Source organism: Polypterus senegalus, chromosome 1, assembly GCF_016835505.1.
Source record: "Polypterus senegalus isolate Bchr_013 chromosome 1, ASM1683550v1, whole genome shotgun sequence".
NCBI lineage: Eukaryota > Metazoa > Chordata > Cladistia > Polypteriformes > Polypteridae > Polypterus > Polypterus senegalus.
In genome coordinates this window covers 207,248,597-207,272,988 of record NC_053154.1, presented here as the reverse complement: position 1 = coordinate 207,272,988, position 24,392 = coordinate 207,248,597, and positions in this window count along the sequence as shown.

The window sequence follows — 24,392 nt, the reverse complement described above, 5'->3', positions numbered from 1 at the left end:
GGGTTTCCTCAACCTGCTCCCTACTATCGCTACAGATCATAGTATCATCAGCAAACATCATAGTCCATGGGGTCTCCTGTCAAATCTTGTCTGTCAACCTGTCTATCACCATTGCAAATAAGAAAGGGCTCAGAGCCGATCCCTGATGTAATCCCACCTCCAACTTGAATGCATCCGTCACTTGTACCACAGATCTCACCACTGTCACACTTTTCTCGTACATATCCTGTACAACTGTTACGTACTTCTATGCCACTCCCAACTTCCTCATACAATACCATAGCTCCTCTTGAGGTGCCCTGTCATATGCTTTCTCCAGGTCAGCAAACACACAATGCAACTCCTTCTGGCCTTCTCTAAACTTCTCCATCAGCAATCTTAGAGCAAAAATTGCATCTGTGATGCTCTTTCTTGACATGGAACCATACTGCTGCTCACTAATCATCACCTCATTTCTCAGCCTAGCTTCCACTACTCTTTCCCATAACTTCATGCTGTGGCTCATCAATTTTATTCCCCTGTAGTTACTGCAGTCTTGCACATCCCCCTTATTCTTAAATATCGGTACCAGCACACTTCTTCTCCAATCCTCAGGCATCCTTTCACTTTCTAAGATTACATTAAACAATCTGATTAAAAACGCCACTGCCATCTGGACCAATGGCCTTTCCATTTTTCATCCTCTTCATAGCTGTCCTTACTTCCTCCTTGCCAATCCGTTGCACTTCCTGATTCACTATCTCCACATCATCCAACCTGTTCTCTCTCGTTCTCTTCATTCATCAGCCTCTCAAAGTACTCTTTCCATCTGCTCAACACAATCCTCGCTTATGAGTACGTTTCCATGTTTATCTTTTATCACCCTAACCTGCTGCACATCTTTCCCAGCTCGGTCCTTCTGTCTAGCCAATCGGTACAGGTCCTTTTCTCCCTCCTTAGTGTCCAACCTCTCATAAAACTCATCATACGCATTTTCTTTAGCCTTCACGACCTCTCTCTTCACCTTGCACCTTATCTCCTTGTACTCTTGTCTACTTTCAGCATCTCTCTGACTATCCTACTTCTTCTTTTCCATTCTCTTCCTCTGTATACTCTCCTGTATTTCATCATTCCATCACCAGGTTTCCTTTTCCTCATTCCTCTTTCCAAATGTCATGCCAAGCAGCTTTCTTGTTGTCACCCTTACTACTTCTACAGTAGTTTTCCAGCTGTCTGGTAACTCTTCACTGCCACCCAGTGCCTGTCTCACCTCCTCCCTAAACTCAACCTTGCAGTCTTCCTTTTTCAACTTCCACCATTTGATCCTTGGCTCTGCCCTCACTCTCTTCCTCTTCTTGATCTTGTTCTTCAACATCATCCTACAGACCACCATCCTATGCTGCTACACCTTCCCCTGCCACCAATTTGTAGTCTTCAATCTCCTTCAGATCAACTCTTCTGCATAGGATGTAATCTACCTCTGTGCATCTTCCTCGACTCTTATACGTAACCCTATGTTCCTCCCTCTTCTTAAAATACATATTCACCACAGCCATGTCCATCCTTTTGACAAAATCCACTATCCTCTAACTTTCTTCATTCCTCTCCTTGACACCGTACCTACCCATCACCTCCTCATCTCCACTGTTCCCTTTACCAACATGTCCATTGAAATCTGCTCCAATCACCACTTTCTGTCCCTTGGGTGCACTGTTCATTAATTCATCCAGATCACTCCAAAAATCTTCTTTCTCACTCATTGCACACCCAACTTGTGGTGCATATGCAGTAACAACATTCATCATTACACCTCCAATTTCCAGCTTTATAATCATTACTCTGCTTGACACTCTTTTCACCTCCAAAACACTCTTGACATACTGTTCCTTCAGAATAACTCCTACCCCATGTCTCCTCCCATCCACACCATGATACAATTTGAATCCACCTCCGATCCACCTGGCCTTACTCCCCTTCCATTTAATCTCTTGCACGCACAATATATCAACCTTCCTTCTCTCCATCATATCTGCTAACTCTCTCCCCTTACCAGTCATACTGCCAACATTCAAAGTTCCTACCCTCAGTTCCACTCTCTTTACTTTCCTCCTCTCCTCCTGCCTCCGGACACGTCTCCCCCTTCTTCTTCTCCTTCTTCTTCGGCCAACAGTAGCCCAATTTCCGTCATCACCCTGTAGGCCATCCAAATTGGTCCCAGGATGTGATTTGAATGTAGGAGTTTGGTGGTGTGAAGTGGCCTACTGATATGGCCCAAAGCTTTGTGAGACAGTCAGGGTGGGTCTTTCAGTTTGTGGCAAGTTGAGCCATACAGTAGGTCCTTTAATAGGTGACTTTTGTGTATCATTTTTAAACTGCTCATGGAGTAAGGGGATATAAAGAGTTTTGTAAATCTGGTTGCTGAGTCAAAAATAGTATTGGAGTGTGTGCGTGTTGATTTCCTGGCGCTGGCATTTTTGGCATGAAGGAGAAAATTATCAGTAAGGAAATGAGAAAGATCTGCTTAAGAGTGTGGAGTGAAGGTTTTGCATCCATGCAAGGTGGATTAAATGGTTAAATGGATTGCATACCATTGTGAGTACAACATGTTTTCTAGTAGGTGTTGGCATAGGGGGGCAGGGTGTAGGACAATTTAGAGCCAGTTGTGAATTAGTGTCTTATCACCAGGAGTGTATGCAAGACACAAAGGAGGGGAGTTGACTTTGGTGAGTTGTCTCTTGGGAGTGTATTTTGTGTCTTGTTGTTTTCCCACAGATCATTCTCTTAACTGCTGAGCATCAGAGAGAAGAGGGACGTGATTAGTTCAGGAATTATCCTAAGATGAGGGACATATGATTGCCTGGTGATCTGTGGAACTTGGGAAAAAGTAAAAGAGTGAAAACAGTTTTGGAAAAGAATAAAATGAATGGAGCTTGTTTTGAGACTGTTTGTCAAATTTCTTATGTTCTATGTTCTTAAAGTATATGTTTTAAAGCCAGTTCCTTATTTTAGGTCTTATTTAGGCCACAGCCTGCCTTTGGTAGTTGGGGGCTGGCTGACAGGTTTAAGATCATTTCCTGTCAGCCCAGAGAAGGTCCTGGCTTGTTTTCTGGGTTTTTTTAATTAGTCTCACACCCCTTTCATCACTTTTGTGACTTCAATATACAACACCAATTACAAACTCCACATGCCAGTTGTTATGTTTCAACAAGGTTCTTCCCCTGACATGGGTTCACATCCTTCTTTCATGTCTTTTTTATACATTTTTGAGTTACTTAATTATGTTACTGTTACTTTTTTGTTATTATTTGCATTGTTCCTTTTTTATGCATTGTCATGTGCCTTGTGTTTTTTGGGTCGTTCTCCAAAAGTTCACTGCCAAGAACTGTCCTCAGCCTTATAAAGGCAAGGGTTTCCCACAGTTAATTTGAATACACTTGGGCATGTGGTGAGTTATAGTGTCTTTGCTTGTGCTTTATTCTTTTTTTTTACAACCCCAAATCAGAAAAAGTTGGGACAGTGTGGAAAATGTGAATAAAAAAATAAAGCAGTAATTTACAAATTTCCCTTAACTTTTATTTCATTGCAGACAGTATGAACACAAGATAATTCATGTTTTTTTTGGTCAACATCATTTGATTTGTAAATAAACATCCATTCTTGCCATTCAGGCTTGCAACACGTTCCAAAAAAAGTTGGGATTTGGGCAATTCAGGGGTAGTAATGAGGTATAATAACTAAATAATGATGTGATTTGAAACTGGTGATGTTAACAGGTGATTGCAATCATGATTCGGTACAAAAGCAGCATCGAGGAAAGGCCTACTCCTTTAGGAGCAAAGATGGGCAGAGGATCGCCAGTTTGCCACCAAGTGCGGGCAAAAATCTTTGAAATGATGAAGAAAAACGTTTCTCAAAGACAGATAGGAAGAGATTTGGGCATTTCTCCCTCTACAGTGCATAACATAGTGAAAAGAATCAGGGAATCTGGAGAAATTACCGGCGCAAGGCCTAAACTGAATGGCCGTGATCTCCGAGCCCTCAGACGGCACTGCATTAAAAACCGTCATTCATCAATAAATGATATAACTGCGTGGGCTCAGGACTACTTCAGGAAGTCACTCTCAAGCACTACAGTACGTAGTTACATTAGGAAATGCCAGCTAAAACTGTACTGTGCCAAAAGGAAGCCCTACATAAATAGTGTCCAGAAGCGCCGTCGACTTCTCTGGGCTCAGAGGCATCTGGGATGGTCCATTGTGCAGTGGAAACGTGTATTGTGGTCAGACGAATCGGAAGAAATGGACGCCGTGTGCTGCGGACCAAAGAGGAAAAGGACCATCCAGACTGTTACCAGATACAAGTCCAAAAGCCAGGGTTTGTCATGGTATGGGGTTGTGTCAGTGCCTTAGGCAAAGATAACTCACACTTCTGCGATGGCACCATCAATGCTGAGAAGTATATCTCAGTTTTGGAGGAACAAATGCTGCCTTCAAGACAACGTCATTTCCAGGGATGCCCATGCTTATTTCAGCAAGACAATGCCAAACCACATACTGCGCATAACAAAGGCATGGCTGCGTAAGAAGAGGGTGCGGATGCTTGACTGGCCTGCCTGCAGCCCTGATTTGTCTCCTATAGAGAATGTTTGGCGCATTTTGAAACGAAAAATGCGTCAACTAAGACCCCCACCTGTTGCGCGCCAAAAACGTTGTTTGCAGTAAGAATGGGACAAACTAACACCTGCAACACTTAGTCACTTGACTTCTTCAATGCCTAAACGTCTTTTAAGTGTTGTTAAAAGACAGGGGAACTGTACAAAGTGGTAAATGCTGTACTGTCCCAACCTTTTTTGAAATGTGTTGCAAGCCTGAATGGCAAGAATGGATATTTATTTACAAATCAAATGATGTTGACAAAAAAACATGAATTATTTTGTGTTCATACTGTCTGCAATGAAATAAAATTTGAGGAGAATTTATAACTTGCTTTTTTCTTTTTTTCTTCACATTTTCCACACTGTCCTGGGGTTGTACCTTTTTTCTCCATTATTTGGATTAGTTTACTTTGGATTGACCTCATGTTTCAGGCAACTCCTTTTTGTCTTTTGTGCTCCACTGAGCTTGCTTTATGTCACTGGGCATTTTTGAAAAATAAACCATTTTTTATTTATAAAGATCCTGTATCTGCCTTAATACTAGGTCATGTCTGAGGTTATTTGGGACGTTTTTGCAGTTTTTAAAAAGCCCACACCATTTTGGTGTTCTTAACCACAGCCCCAGTGGCACATAGTGCCTTTTAAGCCCCTGCCCAGTGCTTCTTCTGAGATTATTTCAGAAACCAATTCCAAGGTCAGGAATACCCTCTGATGGTACTCAGTTCTCAAAATTGTATTTGTCACGTGCAAAATCCTACAGTATTATAAATTGCAGTGAAATTTTTTTCTGGTTTTGAGTCCACTCTCCAAAAAAAATCCTCAAAGTATTCCTTAATTCCATCATTTTCAATTAAGTTTTCACGTCAGCCAGAGGTGACAGCAAAACCACCTGCTTATTGGGCCACACTTCTTTCTGCTTGAATATTCACCATCTCACAGTGTTCTCTCTGAGAGCTGTAAAGTGGTACTTGTTGAACACAATGAGTTGGCAGGTGACAGCTACTTCTAAGTATGTCTAGTTATCTTGTTAATACAACATTTCAGTCATTCTGTAGTGAAGGGCGGAATGGAGGAAAATGATGAATGACAACTTCATACAGCTACTAATCACACAGACCTCTAGAGGCAGTTCCTGTCTGGATTTACTGTTTTCAAGGAACCTGGAGAAAACTAATAAAACAGAAGAATTTCATCAATAATAAAAACATGCAAATCAGTTATCCGGGTGAATTACTCAGACACGTCAATGTGCATCCTTCACACGTTGGATGAGCAAGAAGATGATAAAGAAATTACTGAAGAAAAGGCAGCTCAATTATGCAAAAGAAAAATAGCGTTAGCAGTAACTGTGGGGCTTATGAGTGCATGAGAGCCGTGGTTAAAAGGGAAATTACCACCTGCAAAAGGCAGCTAAAGATGAATGTTGCTAATAATGCACAAGTTGGCCCTAAGAGGTTTTTCCAGTATTATAACTGTAAGAGAGAATCAAGAAGCAGGCGAGGTGTATTAAGAACAGCAAGGGGGAAATAGAATATACAGAACAGAACAGAAAATCACAAATACACTTTATACATATTTTCCTGAGATTTTCACCTATGAAGTGGTTGATAATATACCCATGGCTAAAGGGAATATTACAAACATATAAAAATATTTTGAAACTGAAGAGAGTGAAGTATAAGATTTAAAAGGATAAAATCAAATATATTCAGTATCAGTTTGTATGTTTTCACAAATCTCTATATACAGGGAAGTAGCTAAAGACAGAAAGCTAATCAGAAGGTGATTGGGCCAATCAAGGCAACAATATGCTAATTAGTTTAACATAGAACTTATCAAAAAAAAAAGTTATAAAGGACAAGATGGATATCCTGTGCAAATGTGTCTGCCAACATTCAACATGGTGTCACGCACAAGCGCATAGGGAGCAGCTTAAGGACCCAACGTGCACCACGATAAGTCGTTCCAGGGAACAATGGTAGCGTGCTAACTTCTCTTTCTCTATTATCACAGAAAGAACGAAGCACCGCTGCTATAAATTTCCCTGGACGCCTACTGAAACTAGCCATTTCCGGGTTCCTTTCTAACCTCTGGTGTCGTCCTGATGACGTCATCCACCTATCCATCACCACGGCTTTCCCTGCTTCACTTTACTTCACTTCCGGTCCACCCTTATAAATTGTCCATCCAGCCATCTTTTTTTTGTCTGTTGTAATTTTGAAAACACTGACCTGAATTATTTACTTTACAGTATACGGGGCCTAAAAAAACCCAAACCTTTATGCTTTGTGGTCTGCTTTATTACAATGGGTTTACACAGGAAGGGGTGTTATTTTATTAATAGGCAGGGAGCAAAAGCGTTAGACTCATTGAAAGGATGTGATATTACTTACCTTAACTTTGGGAAAGCTTATGAAAGGCTAATCTTCAGACTAAAGGGCCATGTGCAGATGGAAGCAGAATTACCTCAACTCAGTCAGTTAACAAATTAGGAACTTTTCAGAATAAGTTGAAGTCCTATGAGTTAATGCTGGAGATTCTGCCTTCTTTAACTTGTTTTAATGATTTACATTTGCAGAAAGCAAGAAGTATATTGCAGATAGAATATCAGAAGCACTTCATTATGCAAAGGATTATGGGAATCTGGAGAAAAATTAAGTGGTGAAGTGAAAATCTGGAAAAGAAAAAACAAACAGTTTTGCTATTAGCTACCCAAATAAGCTTGATGAACTAATTGACATCCTGATGTTCTTGCTAAGGGCCCACATTAGATGGATCAGGTTATGTGCCATATGAAATGAACATATGTTGTATATGTATTGTCACATGAGACTGAGTCAGGAGCATGAACACAGCACTATGGAGATAAGGTCATAGGTAGCAACACCGGGAACGTAATCGCTAAGAGCCCCTCTCCCTTCACGCTCAACTCAGAAGGCGGAGATGGCATCACTTCCGACTTGGACCAGAACTTCCAATACTGACATAACTTCTGGCTTGGACCAAAAGAACCCTCTTTCTAGTGGGCTTCTTAAACAACTCTGTTCATGGAAGTTGGAGTTCAGATACTAACCAGAAGAAACTGAGCACCGAGCTCCACAAAATTGGGCATCTCTGTGAACTTGAACAAAGATGCATGAAGTCTGTGGGTACTGGAAAGTCCCAAATACTTTATTTTCCCCCTCATTTGCATCTCTCGATACTATATATACATATAGTAAATGACAAATAATACAAACAGTACAAAACACATGTTTGCCCTAAATGGGGCCCATCAGGTGTATGCACTTTTGCTTCCCCTTGCAGGGATCGAACCTCAGTACCTGAGGCAAAGACTCAGATGTTGCGCCATGGCAGCTGGTTTGCTTACTTGACAGGGTATTACATGCAAAGGTCTGATTACAATCTAATGCTTAGGTGGTACCCTACCAGGTAAAGCTTGTGGTTGGTGAGCCAGTTGGCTGACATCAGCCACGCCCTCTCAGCTATGAGACATAATATAGTGCCTGCAAAATAATACAAACAATACCCAACACGTGTTTCGCCTGATACTCCGATCTTCACCCTGTCAAGTAAGTGAACCAGCTGCTGTGGCGCAACATCTGAGGTTTTGCCTCAGGAGCTGACGTTTGAGGTTCAGTCCTTGCAAAGGCAAACAAAAGTGTGTACACCTAATGAGTCCCAATTAGGGCTCATCTGGCAGGTAACCAAACAAATATCAGATTGTGATCAGACCTATGGACACAAACACACACACAAACATGGAGCCAGCCTATCCAGAGCATTAGAGGGCAGCCCCCCTGGGTTGCAATGGTGCCTCAGACTTCTGCAGGGCTTCATGGGAGTTGGAGTTTGGTGCAGCCCAGTTGGGATCTGTGGGCATCTCCAGGAGTGCTACAGCTGCTGCTGATCTCTGGAAAGCAGCTGTTCTGCCACACCTGAAAGTGCGGCTGGAAGTTAATTACCTGGATCACTTCCGTGTGCCTTATATAACAGGCCAGCAGACACTACTCGGGAAGCCAGAGTCGGGAGGAGGAGGACGAAGCATGTCGGGGAGAGTGGAGGAGAAAGAAAAGAAAAAAAGAAAGAGAAAGAAGAAAGGAAAAGAAAGCATATATATATATATATATATATATATATATATATATATATATATAAATTAGATTTAAATTTAAAGTTTAGGTTAGCAAAACGTCTGCTGATTACTTAAAAACCCTCCATCTGTCTTAAAGCAGACTTGGAACAAACTTTGTTACTACACCCTCTGAAGTACTACTTGGACAATATTCTACTGATAATGGCAAGAAAACAGCAATTAACAAATGAAATGAGACAGCAGATTATTGCCCTTAGAAGTTTATGCCTTTAATTTTGAGAAAATGCAAAAAAAAAAAATCAAAGTGTCATTGAGTATGGCATTTGGAAACTGGAAAAAACTCTGATAAGAAGAGGTATAGTAGACCCAAAGTCACAACCAAATTAGAAGACACGTTTCTGAGGGTCCCCATCTTGCATGAAAGGCACAGCAGCTTCAAACACAGTTTAACAGTAATTGAAAAAAGCAAGTCTCAGTTTCTACCATGAAGAGGAGAATTTCTGTTGCAGATTTGACAGGTTGAGTGACAGTAAGAAAGCCATTCCTTAAAGGACAAAATAGGAAATTGAAATACCAGCTGTGGACCACTACAGACTGGACTAAGTCTTATAGACCGACAAATAAAAATTTGAAATCTTGATTCATCATGCAAATTGGTGAAAAGATGGTTCCTCAGTGTGTGACACCAGCTGTCAAACATGGGAAGTGTGATGGTTTGGTGTTCTTCATCAAAAGGGTTACCACAGTTTGGCTGTTATATCAGCAAAAGTTGGCTACTTTGATTAATCAAAAATTTGAATAAAATTTTGTACATTTCATGATTCCTTGATTTATTTTTTATTTGCCATTGTTTATTTCTTCTATGCCTTGATTTCATGAAACAGCTAGAGAGAGAGTGAGGTTAGGAGCACGCGCTGATAGAGTGCATTGCCGCACCCCCCACACGACAAACCAACTTGGGATCCCAGATTAGGACCCGAATGCAGCCATGCAATGGGTGACCCCTCAGCACCACACTAGTTCAGATGGAGTGGAACAGTGTGAGGTTTTTTTATGGTGACTGGAGTGCCAACTCTGCCACCAACCCCCAAGTTTTTCCCTGCAGGTTTATTAGCCTACATGCAGGGATGGATGCACATTAACGTCATACCCAGGACGGAGCAATTGCAGGTTAAGGGCCTTGCTCAAGGGCCCAATAGAGCAGAGACCGTTTTTGGCATTTACAGAATTCAAAACCAGCAATCTTCAGATTGCCAGTGCAGATCCCTAGCCTGTTGAAAAATATCAAACTTACCCTTTAACATGATTGTCATGTTTAACCATTTCAACTAGATTAATTAGTAAATAAACTTAAGCACATATCTGCAAGCTATGAGTTGAAAATGCAGCAAAGAGGTTGTTGCTGTTTTGGTTGTTTTCCCGACCCCGACTGTGAATTTGAAATTTTTGTATGATTTATTGTTAAATACGGTGTTACAAACATGTCAGTAAAGCGATTTTTATTTTCTTGTGTGTGTATGTGTGTTTTGTTTTCATTTAAACAATTAGGTTTGTCACTATGAACAGCTGATCCATTGAAAAAGGCATTAATACAATTTCATAAAAACTCAAAAACTGAGGTGTTCTAAAACCTTTGACCGGTAGTGTATATATAGTATGTAGACTTGAAGTTTTCCTTTATAATGACTAATACACAGAGATTCCTCCCACTCTCATCACTCTCCAAACTGTCATCCTCTTGCCAATGCACCTGACCCTCAGCCTTGGCTCACATTGTGGCTAAACACAGCATAAAGAGTTGAGTTGAGCTGAATCGGTATAGCAAAAGAAGAGCAGGCCTTAGTGGTGAAGAAGGATCTTATTCCTTGAATGAAGGATGTGATTTGCCAGTCAGTCTAATTTTACATTTTCACCTACCGTATAGTATGTTTACAGGCCGTGTCTCTTGAAAAACTAAGATCTCAAATACAAGGAATCAAAGTAAGGTCTCAGCACAGGAACACATTGTTACTCTCTGTGACAGAATGACACTTTGGTCATGTGGATAGTTAAGCTGGTTTGGATCTGTGGTTCCTTGGTTTCCCCCTCTGGATAAGTACAAGTTACAGCTTAGGGGGACTAAAGCACAGACCCTGGAAACATTGCAGTGATTATACATATTTAAGAAGTCCCCAGGAGGATCTGGAGGAAATTTTTAAAGAAAGGGCGGCCTTCTTTGTCCAGCTTGATGTGTTGCCACTGTGACTGTCACAAGAAAAAAAAACATAGTGAAAATGATAAATGCAGTGAGTGAGATATAAATATTTAGAATGTTCAGTATTTCATCCTATAAAAATCAGATAAGCATCCCCTAAAGTTAACAATTAGACAAATCTTTTGGAAATTTGGAGAGGAACAGTGTAGCCCAAACATATACCAGCAGAATCAGATGCAATGCAAGAAGTCATCTATAAAAGGGGCCAGTCCATCTGAGGACACATTTGCTCATACTAAGCCAATAAACAATCAAGTTTTTATGACTTTTGAATATGAAAGCAAATCCAGAGTACAGTCAAGGGGAGAACATGCAAACTCCAAGCAGATGGTGGGTGAAATTCAAATTCAAGTCTCTAGTGCTTGGGCCCTGGCACCCAACTGAAACAACAGTCAATTTACTTTAAGAACAATATAAAAATAACTCTTTCCAACCCAATTAACCCAGGTCAAGATCACAAGAGGCGGGATCTTATCCTATCAGGAAACAACCCTGGATGAAGTGCTTGTCTATCACTGAGATTTGAAAAACAATTTATCCAATTAACATCAGTCTCATTTCACTAACTGTGACTTTTGTTATAGTCTCTAAAGTACTGTGAAGTCCAACTGGTTTGGTTTTGATTTAGATATACAGTAAATACCAATGAGCAGCACGGTGGGGAAGTGGGTAGCGCTGCTGCCTCTCAGTTAGGAGACCCGGGTTTGCTTTCCGGGTCCTCCCTGCATGGAGTTTGCATGTTCTCCCCGTGTCTGCATGAGTTTCCTCCAGGTACTCCGTTTTCCTACCTCAGTCCAAAGACATGCAGGTTAGGTCCATTGGTGATTCTATTGTCCCTAGTGTGTGTTTGGTGTGTGGGTGTTTGCGCCCTGCGGTGGGTTGGCACTCTGCTCGGGGTTTGTTTCCTGCCTTGTGCCCTGTGTTGGCTGGGATTGGCTCCAGCAGACCCCAGTGACCCTGTAGTTAGGATATAGTGGGTTGGAATATGGATAGATGGATGGTAATTACCAATAATGCACAGCTCTTCAAATGGCTGAGTTGTATTTGTCACCTTCACAATCCACCTGATGACAATGCTAGTGTTTTATGCTGCCCCTATCTTAATTATTTGATGTGGCCGATGGATTCATATCTCAGCAGACAGGTTTACAGAAGAGTTTTACATAGATTATGCAATTATTCCAGTTGGATATACAGCAGTGATATTTTCATAAGAAAAACTAGAACTAAAACTATTGTTTTCCGTTTTACAAGCTCGAGAACTGAATTTAAGGCAAACAGAGAAACTAAAACTAAATAAAAATAAAAATTGGTGATATGTGAACAAACTAAAATGAGAACGAAAATTGAGTAAAAATGAAAAAAACAGTACCAGCATTTTAGTTCAGTCCGGTTCAGCCATGCAGAGGGGTTGTTTGTAGGTCACCCTGAGTGTTTGGTTATTTTGCGCTGTTCACTATGTGGTGATCTTGTACCTTCAGCTTACTATAGTCACGTGGAACAATTTCCATAAAGGACTGTTGTTTGTTTGGTGTGCACATTTGACTTGTCGGGTTGAAACAGTAAGCACGTGTGATTGATGATGGTGAGTTTTGCACAGATGTTTGCGGGTAGAAAGCGAGAAAGTAACGTGTGCAGATACTTTAAGTACAGCACAGATAATAATAAAAGCAAATATAGCGTGCAAGAAGAAGAGAAAAAGTCTCTGAGTTTCAGTGCAGGCCAAGCTGGATCAGTAGTTAGTGGAAGTCTAGCACTTTACTCTGGCCAGGACTGCACTTCAGCAGAAATCGTCAACATACAGTCTGCTGGTGCCAGTGGCTGAGGAACTTGTCTGTGCACCTCTGTCACAGGCGTTCAACGAGCAAATATTTTCACTGTGTGGCTATCTGTGCAACAGACATCATTGCAACATGAACAAGTCTCTCGAAATGCATGCTTTGTTTAAAGCTTAACAGCAACATGCTTGTACAGACTGGTTTCTTGGGTTAAAACATTTGATCTTGCCGACTATACTCATTAGGCCACTTAGTCTGTTTGATCATTGATAGTCAAGCTGTGTTTAATGGCATTATGAACTGTGAGTGTATTTTGTTGACTGAAACATAACTTGCATTGAAATATGTGTAGGCCAGTGTTCATGGTCTTGCAACAGAAAAAAAAACGAAAATTGCACTAATATTATGTAAAAAGGTCAGAACTAAACTAAATAAAAACTAAAATTTTAAACACAGAATTAAATAAAAATAAAAATTGTTGACTCCACTGAAAACTAGAATGAAATAAAAATAAAAAATAATTTTATAAAATAAAATAAAAACTGCAATTAATATCAGAACTAAAATATTACTGAATTGTACAGTCAGAGGATGGATAATGGTAAAGGATTTGATGTTTAGCTGCCTTACGTTTGTGACATGAAAACCACATTATCATTGTAAAAAACTGCGAATACCTAATACACTCTCATTTGTCTTGCCACTGGAGGGTGTCAACATGTTGCATGATGGTCAAACGCCAACTCTGTACATGTGACAATACTACTACTACTACTAGTACAGTGAAAAATAAACATCCCAAACTCTGCTTGGCATAGCCATTATGTTTTGTTAAAAAACACAACACATCACATCTGTCACCTGTACAGAGCAGAATCTTGCTTAAAATTCTATTGTGTTTCTCTAAGTGATTTCATTGAAGGAATTTAAAAATACAGGGCAATACTCTTGATGAATTGACTCCTTGTTAATTTTAAAGTGCACAGAATAGATACTCAGGAAGGCTCCCCGATGTCATTACTTTATGGGATGGTTGAGGAAAGCATGGATGTCTACATGTACAGTATGTTCACCAGCTTCTATGGGTGCACCGACTGCATAACATCTTGTTGTGGCACCTGCTCAGCTCAGCACTACAGAGGGTGGCAAAGATGGCGAAGAATATCATTGACACAAGGCTTTCATCTGTGTAGGATATATATATACTGTATATATATATATATATATATATATATATATATATATACAGTGGTGTGAAAAACTATTTGCCCCCTTCCTGATTTCTTGTTCTTTTGCATGTTTGTCATACAAAATGTTTCTGATCATCAAACACATTTAACCATTAGTCAAATATAACACAACTAAACACAAAATGCAGTTTTTAAATGATGGTTTTTATTATTTAGGGAGAAAAAAAATCCAAACCTACATGGCCCTGTGTGAAAAGTAATTGCCCCTGAACCTAATAACTGGTTGGGCCACCCTTAGCAGCAATAACTGCAATCAAGCGTTTGCGATAACTTGCAATGAGTCTTTTACGGCGCTCTGGAGGAATTTTGGCCCACTCATCTTTGCAGAATTATTGTAATTCAGCTTTATTTGAGGGTTTTCTAGCATGAACCGCCTTTTTAAGGTCATGCCATAGCATCTCAATTGGATTCAGGTCAGGACTTTGACTAGGCCACTCCAAAGTCTTCATTTTGTTTTTCTTCAGCCATTCAGAGGTGGATTTGCTGGTGTGTTTTGGGTCATTGTCCTGTTGCAGCACCCAAGATCGCTTCAGCTTGAGTTGACGAACAGATGGCCGGACATTCTCCTTCAGGATTTTTGGTAGACAGTAGAATTCATGGTTCCATCTATCACAGCAAGCCTTCCAGGTCCTGAAGCAGCAAAACAACCCCAGACCATCACACTACCACCACCATATTTTACTGTTGGTATGATGTTCTTTTTCTGAAATGCTGTTCCTTTTACGCCAGATGTAACGGGACATTTGCCTTCCAAAAAGTTCAACTTTTGTCTCATCAGTCCACAAGGTATTTTCCCAAATGTCTTGGCAATCATTGAGATGTTTCTTAGCAAAATTGAGATGAGCCCTAATGTTCTTTTTGCTTAACATTGGTTCCGTCTTGGAAATCTGCCATGCAGGCTGTTTTTGCCCAGTCTCTTTCTTATGGTGGAGTCGTGAACACTGACCTTAATTGAGGCAAGTGAGGCCTGCAGTTCTTTAGACGTTGTCCTGGGGTCTTTTGTGACCTCTCGCATGAGTCGTCTCTGTGCTCTTGGGGTAATTTTGGTCAGCTGGCCACTCCTGGGAAGGTTCACCACTGTTCCATGTTTTTGCCATTTGTGGATAATGGCTCGCACTGTGGTTCACTGGTGTCCCAAAGCTTTAGAAATGGCTTTATAACCTTTACCAGACTGATAGATCTCAATTAGTTCTGTTCTCATTTGTTCCTGAATTTCTTTGGATCTTGGCATGATGTCTATCTTTTGAGGTGCTTTTGGTCTACTTCTCTGTGTCAGGCAGCTCCTATTTAAGTGATTTCTTGATTGAAACAGGTGTGGCAGTAATCAGGCCTGGGGGTGGCTACGGAAATTGAACTCAGGTGTGATACACCACAGTTAGATTATTTTTTAACAAGGAGGCAATTACTTTTTCACACAGGGCCATGTAGGTTTGGATTTTTTTTCTCCCTAAATAATAAAAACCATCATTTAAAAACTGCATTTTGTGTTTAATTGTGTAATATTTGACTAATGGTTAAATGTGTTTGATGATCAGAAACATTTTGTGTGACAAACATGCAAAAGAATAAGAAATCAGGAAGGGGGCAAATAGTTTTTTACACCACTGTATATAAAACACACCAACTTAAGCATTAAAGATCTCAAACATCTTGCACAGTCAATGTTTTCCCTTTTCTGTCCTGTGGTACGTGACTGTTAGCAGCCAGACTGTGAGATTCACTGACAGTTTTTGTCATCTGGTCAAACGGCTACTCAACAGCTGTTCTGTTTCTTGGGTGTGTTGTCTGATGTTGTATTATTTATATTATACTGCTGTTACTAGTCTCTGAAAGCCCGCAAGTAAAAATCTCATTGTACAATAACTAGAAGAAGACTAAGACTGGATGTGATATTTTCCCATCCTGTTTTACTTCTCAAATAAGCCATTACCACAGCCTCAGCTCCCTCATGATTCTTCACTAGGCTGTTGTCATGCTTCCTTTTCTCCAGGACTTCACATTTGTGTAAGATAGGCACACACTTAAAACACAAATGTCCTTGTGAAACTGGCAAATTAATACAGAAAACTGTGAGTACACTCTGAGAACTGGCAAATATCAAGGTTATACCAGCGTGGTGTGTGTTGTGTTTGTGTATGTGTGTGTGTCTGCAATTAGAAGTACAGAATGGTGTGGCCATTCTGCAGTGCATGTATTAGAGAAACTATCAAGATGACTCATTAGATTCAACAGTTTAACTCGGCTGGAGTTAATTTTTTTTTCCATTCTGCATGAATAATGCATGTATCAGAGGATTGCAGTAGCTGCAGGCTGTAGTTTCGAGCTACACTGATAGCATCTCAAACTTAACACACTTGTAATTGAAAAGAAATGAACAGCAGGTTATCCATCCAGTCATCCATTCTGTATCCTATGTTGGCCAATTCAAGTCTGCCTATCCTGGCAGCATCAAGCAAAAGGCAGAAATCAATCCTGAACACGGGCAATAAATTTAGGTAAAAAAAAAAAAATCCAGATAGTTTTTACTACCATCTGACACAAACAACCCAAGCTCAGAATACAAAAAAAGCTAGCATCAGGCTGTGGAACACCAAGAGGGATACCAGCCACCCTACCTGACACAATTTCTGTCCAGCACACACATTTTATTCCAAGTGGGGAAGTGCTTTTTCTGCGCTCCCAACTATAGAGCACAGTATAGAAATATAAGAAACTAAACACAGTCCCTTCTTCTCCACTTCCTTAGTCTGCCGCCTTCACCCCTCTCCCAGTAACCTTCGTCCATGGGGTGAGGTGGCCCCTTTTAAAGGGCACCCAGAAGTGCTCCAGGTGCTCCCAGATCTTCTTCCAGCCGCACTTCCGGGGTGGCAGAAGTGCTGCAATCCAGGGCTCAGAAACTGTTCAGGCACCCCCTGACAGTGACCATGGGCCCCAGCAAGGTTTAGCTTCTAAGCTCCAAACCCATGACCCCGCTGTGAGCCAGGGAGATTGCCCTCTTTTGTTCTGTGGGAGGCATTGCCCCAAATATGCTCTCTCCCCCAGTCCTTCCATGGACTGGAGTTAGGTATGGATGGGGCTATGCTGCTCGCTGTTCTTTTTCTCTGTATCATTCTCCTTCATGGAAGTTTTTATCACCAGCTAAGTGAACCAATTTTAATGCTTTCTTTCAATGAATCATCAACACCTTCTTGAAAATTTTGTGCTTTTAAATTCTAAAGTTATGCAATAACAGGCTAAAAACAGTGGATAGATTTGTGCTGTGGTTTTTAAAAAATATTAAAGTGGTTGGATCTGATTTCTCACAGCTTGAGACAGTGGGTTTTGTGACAGACGTCCATGGACGTTGCCTCACCAGGACGCTGAGAGAAGGGCAGTATATTCCCCAGAACGCAAGAGGGCAGCCTCCTTGGATTACATGGGGGTCACGGAGCTTGGAAGCTCAACCCTGTGGGGTGATGTGGCCACCGCCAGGGGGCACCTGGACAGCTCTGGAACTGTGGTCTGCAGCACTTCCACCACACCCGTAAGTGCTGCCGGATGTTAATTGTGGGGCACCTGGAGTACTTCCGGGTGTGTTATAAGAGAAACTACCTCGCTCCATTCGGGGAGCCAGAGTCGGGAGGAGGAGGATGAAGCTTGCAAAGGGAGGAAGGGAGCAGAAGGAAGTCTAAAAGATTGTATTATTGGTGATTAGTGCACTGTGATTGTGTTGTGCAGAGAGCAGAAGAATGAAAGTGTGTGTTTGGGGAGATTTGGTGTCTGCCTGTCTGTGTCCGGGTCTGAATCTACCACAGTTTGAATGTCAATGTCTGTGTGGAATTTGTACATTCTTGCCATGTTTGAGCAGGTTTTTCTCCAAATACTCCAGCTTTCCTCAAACATCCCAAGATGCTTGTGTTAGGTTAACTTACAACACTAAATACACCATATGTGGAGAGGTGCCCTGTGATGGGCTCAATGGTGTCAGACAGGCTACAGTCCTTTTGACCCAGGACTGGAATAAGACAGTTGAGGAATGGATGCAATTATGAATAAAATGGAAAATATTATGATATGTGACCTCACACCATTTTAAAAGGTAATTAATCAAAATCAGTATTTCAGATGCTGGAGCCTGTCCCAGCAATAATGAATGCAAGGCAGGAAACAGCCTAGCATGGGGTTCCAGTGTAACACACACACACATATCGCTCACATAAGGGCAAAGCTGAAGTTACCATTTAACCTGACCTACATATCTTAAGGGAGGAAAACTGAACTGCCAGGAGAAAGACTCACACAAACACAGGAAGAACATGCAAACTCCACATGGACCACATCCGGACACAGGGCCGATGGATCCATGAAGCAGTAGTTTTATCAACTGTACCACCAGATAAAGATGAAAATCATTATTATTATATATATGTGCATATATACCAATTATTTACTTTTTACTGGTGATCTGGTCCCACATTGTTACACCACTGCTTCCTAATGACATTAAACTCAGACTCGGTTAATCCAATCTAAGGATGTGGTTTTCAGAGTTGGTCAGCATGTAGTAGTACTACCGTGGGGTGAACTTCACTTCCCAGCAGCCCAAGGGGGTTACCCACATAGGATGATAGGAAAGGAAGTAGGGGCTGCCAGGGACGAAAGAGGCCAGCGGGAAAGTTGAAAAGAGAGGCCTGACGGAGCAACAGGAAATTGGTGTTTTGTGTGTCCTGTCCAACGTGTTCTGGATCGCTTCATGTTAGATGAATGGACTGTCTCATGCCTGCCTGTCATTTTACAATGGTGGATTAATTGTCGAGCATCTTCAAAAGGAGCGTTCCTGGAAATCTCACCCCTCGCCTCTCAGAACTACTGGTAGGACTGTCATACTCATCCTCTACGGAAGCTGTTCTCAGGATTTTCATCTTCGCACCATGTCATTTCACCTGCTTTTGCTGTATTGGACTGTATAAGGACATAGTCTTGAGTGTTTATTGTTGTGGTTTGTTTGTGTTTATTGTACATTGCCGTAAGGGGACTGGGGAGGGATTATTTAGCATGTAGTTATATTTTGTTTATTAGAGTTTAATACATTCTTTAATTGTTTTATTATCTGTTGTTTTTTGTCTCTACTGTGAGTGTTTGCGGGTCGGGCTAAGGCTGGGTGCGTACCCTGGAATCTCCACCAAAAAAATAAATAAATCACTGTCTCTTCAAAGGTGTGAATCTTGGCGGCACCGGACCACTGCAAGCATATGATGGAAGACTGGAACTCACCCAAGACAGAGTGACAGTCATCGCCAAAGCCCACTCAAACACACAGCCACATGGGGCAATTTACAATCACCAAGTAATATTATTTACAAGTCTTTGGGCAGGTGGTAGGAAAACCAAAATACAAACCACACACATATACAAGTGCAAAATGTAAGCTACATCCATCCATCTTCCACTTCCAAACTTGCTTTATCCTTAGCAGAGTCATTGGAATCTTCCACTTCCAAACATGCTTTATCCTTAGGAGGGTCATGGGAAAACTGAAGCCTACCGCAGCAAGCATTGGATTCAAGGCAGAAATAATACCTGGACAGGGTGAACACACACACAGGCCACTTTTGCATCATCAATCCACCTAAACTACTTGTCTTTGGACTGCATGTGGAAACTGAAGGAACCGGTGGTAACCCACACAGACACAGGTATGAACCCCAGCCTCTTTGTGTTGAAGCAGCAGCGATACCACTTCATCATCATGCCACCCTTGTCAGCTATGTATAAACAACAACCAGGCCCAGCATTCGAACCCAGCACGCTAGATCCATGTGGTAGCAGCACTAACCCTTACATCTCCATGCAGTAAAGATATAATGTGAAATCTGTATTGCTACCTGTGAACTTTTTCAAAATATATTTCCTAATCAGCATTGTCTGGTACTCCACAATAAGCTGCTGGCACTCACCAGTTGTGAGGGCCTGCCTTTAATCTTGCCCCTCTCACTTGGCCCTTTGTACAGCAAAAAAGCCTGATTTGATTGACAAAGAATGTAGTCACCAGAGAAAGGAATCCAAGTCGGTGCTGAAGAACAAAAGGTGCTGGATTCTTTCTAACATTAAAGCTAGTACTTGAGTGCTATTCCCTAAGATCCATATCAAATAATCCTACTGTGATTAGCTACTTGTTACAGAGATTGTATCAGCATATACTGTTTCAACATCCCCAACTGCTTTCAGCGTCTGAATCAGTTATTATGGGTATTCACTGCATCCTTTTCTTGAACAGATCATTCTGACAGTAGACAACGTAAAGCCCATTATATAAAATCAGTTCAATACAGGGTGGAACTGTAGTAGAGCTTTGAAAGTTTTAGTTAGCTTAAGTCTGTCATCATGCTACCTAACAATCTAATTTGGATATGTGATCAGCAACCCCTCAGATGTGCCTCATTTGTACTTAGCACTTGGTCTTGTTATATATACACCTTCTCATTCCTGCTTCTTAGCACAAAGGGCTTGCTCCTCCACAGGGCCAGTCATGTGACTATCACTTTATAAAGCAGCAGAATCTCAATTATCCGTGTCCCCGTTTACCAAGGCTCCACATTATCCAAAGGGCAACCTTAAAGGGAAATAACTACTTTTCATATACAATAATTCTTAAAAGCTTTGCCGTGAATACTGTGCTGAGCACATATTGTGTCAACACGATAGAGATTTCATAACTAGTAGGAGTAAGACAGTGGGACTTGTAGTTATTGTTTCAATGTGATTAAGACTTCACAGTTATCAGGAAGGAATTGTACATAGCGTGGCGTGATGGTGCTGCACACCAGGCTGGAGTTAGATATGGTGGGTTTCACTACACCAGTACTGAAGTCTGAAAGATGGTATCCATACCAAAGTCAATATTTTAATACTGACTCAAAACTACTAAGTAGCTTAAAAGTGATACTGTACCGTATAAATTGACACAAACTTTTATATTGTCAGAATAAAAGACCAAGAAAAGGTAAGGGATAGCCATCCCATATATTATAGTCACTGGAAGAAGCAAAGAAAATGAATTTCAGAGCTGATGTATGTGGGACAAAATGGCGGTTTTAAAGTCTGGTAGAGGAAAAGAGGTCATCAGTGCCAGAACTGAAAGTGACCTCATCAGGGCCAGGCAGAATTTCTCATAACTGGTCTGCAGGCGACAAAGAGAAAGGGTTAGTGTACTGGTCCGGCATGGAATTACCCTTATTCGAGCCCTTTGACTGCCTTCCACATGGCCTAGAAGGTTAGTTGTTGTCTGAAAAAAAAAACGGCTAAATTGATTTAAACACCTTTGACTTTCAAATAATTGTTAGTTTTATGATGCAGTGCTTCCAGCATCACAGGGGCCTGCCCTCCAGGTATTTTTATGTGTTGTGACCTCTACAAATAAGAAATATGACGAGAGGTCTTTCAGGTAAGGACGACAAAAGTTTGTACTCCCTAATCACAATACCTTTTAGTGGCAATGTGCTGCACGTTGACCAGCATATGCCATTGAGAATTTTACTGTATTCTGTACATTTGACACTAATGACCCTATAAATCTCCAATGGTATAATAAACAAAAAAAAGCATCCAGTAAGAGGAAATTCTGTGGATCAATAAACATCTTGAGAATGAGAGAGGTTAGAGAATAGTGCTGAAAGAAGCAGACAGAAAGACACATATGATACTTTTAAGCAATGGCCTACAGTAGTAGAAGATCATGCTGGGTTCATCCCTTGTCAGCAAAGCACAGGAGGTCAATTTTTTAGTGTGCGCATGATGACCAAATCTGGACAACTAAAGATGTCCCCTGACAAATTCTAATTTTTGCTAAAGCATGCAGATGGTAAGGTCAGAATTTGGCTTAACAGCAAGGATCCATGAAACCACTGTAGTGTAATGGTGTGGGGAATTTTTATTGACGCACAATAGGCTTCTTTACAGCAGCTGAGGGCTACTGAAATAACATAGCATGCCAAAGCACTGTTGCTGCCTATGCATGATCATTTCTAGCCAAAGTGTGCCCTTTTTAAAAATAAATACTTTCAGTTGAATGATAAAGCACACATCATCTCAAGGAGGTTTCATGAATATGACAGTAATTTCAGGTTTACTCCATTGACCTTGCTTCATGAAATCAAGGCATAGAACAAATAAACAATGGGAAATAAAAAAATAAGTCAAGGAATCATTATGATGTACATAATTTTATTAAAACTTTTGATTCATCAAAGTAGGTGATATAACAGCCAAACTGCGGTAACCATTTTGATGCAGAATGCCACTCTGCGTAAGTCACCAACTCTGCCTCCAGCAAAAGAACCCCAGACCATAACATTTCCTCCTCCATGTTTCACAGTTGGTGTCATAAAGTGGTGTCATCCTTTCACTAACTCTACTTCATATAAAAACCCTGTGTGATGAACCAAAGATTTCAAATTTTGATTAATCTGTCCATAAGGCTTTCCTCCAGTCTATAGTAGTCCACACTAGACTATTTCAAGGCTGTATGTTGTCCTTTAAGGAAGGCTTTCTTAATGCCACTCTCCCTGTCAAACCTGCACTACAAAGTCTCCTCTTCACAGTATTAACTGAGACTTGCTGGTGAGCTGTGCTTGAAACTGTTGTGCTGTGAGGTGCCTATCACACAAACTGGTGACCCTCAGAAACTTGTCTTGGGTTGTGACTTTAGGTCTGCCAGATCTCTGCCTATCAGAGTTTCTTTCAGTTTCCAATTGCTTTTGTATTGTGTAGGACACCATACTCACTGATGCTTTGATTTTTTCTTTTGCAATTTCTCTAACGGCCTGCACTTCGAAGAGTAATAATGCTCTGTCTCATTTCATTTAATTTCGATTTACTTGCCATGATCACTGAAATATACAACTTTCTAAAGTGTAATATTGTCCAAGTAACACACTCTGCATTAAGACAGGCAGAGGGTTTCTAAATAATCAACATAAGTTGGAACACCTGTGCAAATTGTTTGTTTAATTTTGCAAGACTTCATTTACTTTAATTGCTAATATTCTGATATTCCCTTTTTTCATTTTTTGCTAAGCTAAATTTTAAATTTAAATCTCTTTCAGTTTACTGTTTAACTTTTCACCATTGTAGGTCATTTAGTGCATTTCAACTGATTAAATCTGAAGAGAAAAAAACTGATATGTTCTAAAACCTTTGACCCATAGTGTATATATATATATATATATACTACTGCTGCCACGACTATAGAATATAGTATATACATACGTATATACTGTAGTGTGTTTATGTTATGTTTTAAAGGCGATTTTTTTACTTGTACCTAATATTTTCTGGAATTGGAGAAACACAAAGAACAGGAATGAAAAAAAAAAATGCAAAGCAAAGTAGTTATGATGTAATTTATCACTAAATGCAGTTTCTCTGAGCCAGAAAATGCCTTACAAAGATGAAGCCTGGAGCTGTATCCTCTTCAGAAACAGGTTCCAAAATGAACAGTGGTATCTGGAATGGTGGCGGTATGAGAGCTGGAAGAGGTGGGGCTTGCCAAGCCAAAAGATGTCAGATATCTTCTGGGGCATTCTTCTTCACTGTAAAGGAAACAGAGACCAGGTTAGTGTTATGTTTCACCCGCAGTCCTCCCCGCATGTTTTCCTGTACCAATACCCATAAAATACACCTTAGGAAGGCATTATGACTAATACATATATATATATATATATATATATATATATATATATATATATATATATATATATATATATATATATATATACAAAACAAGAAAAGGGCAGATGAAGTGTTGGTGGTCCCCATTTAGCAGCAGATTAGATTAGATTACATTAGATAACCTTTATCAATCCCAAGGAGAAATTCATATGCAGCAGAAGCATAAAAAAAGGATACAGACTCACAGCCAATCAATCAATCAATATGTAAATATAAATACACAAATTATAAAAATAAATAAATGTATATTGTGACGGACAGCAGGGGCGTCCCTGCCGGGCATGGGACCCGGCTGTCCGTCACAATATTTATTAAATATTGCAAAACAATATTTCAAAATAAGATTAATGAATGCCCAAGGAGGAAGCAATAAAATGCCTGATAGCAGTGGCAGAAAAGACCCCTAGAGGCACTTCTTAGCACACAGTGGTGATATGAGCCTGTGGCTAAAAGTTCTCTAAGAGAGCACCTCCTGGAGGGGATGGAGGGTAATTTTCATGATGGTTTTTCATTTTGCCACCATCCTCTTTTCTATAACAGTTACCATTGTATCCAGGGTTTGCACTGTGATTGTGCAGGCTTTCCTGACAAAATTTATTCAGGCTTCTTTTGAGCTCTAGTTGCTTCCCTGGGAGACCATAGCATATAACACCCCAATGGCTACTATGGACTG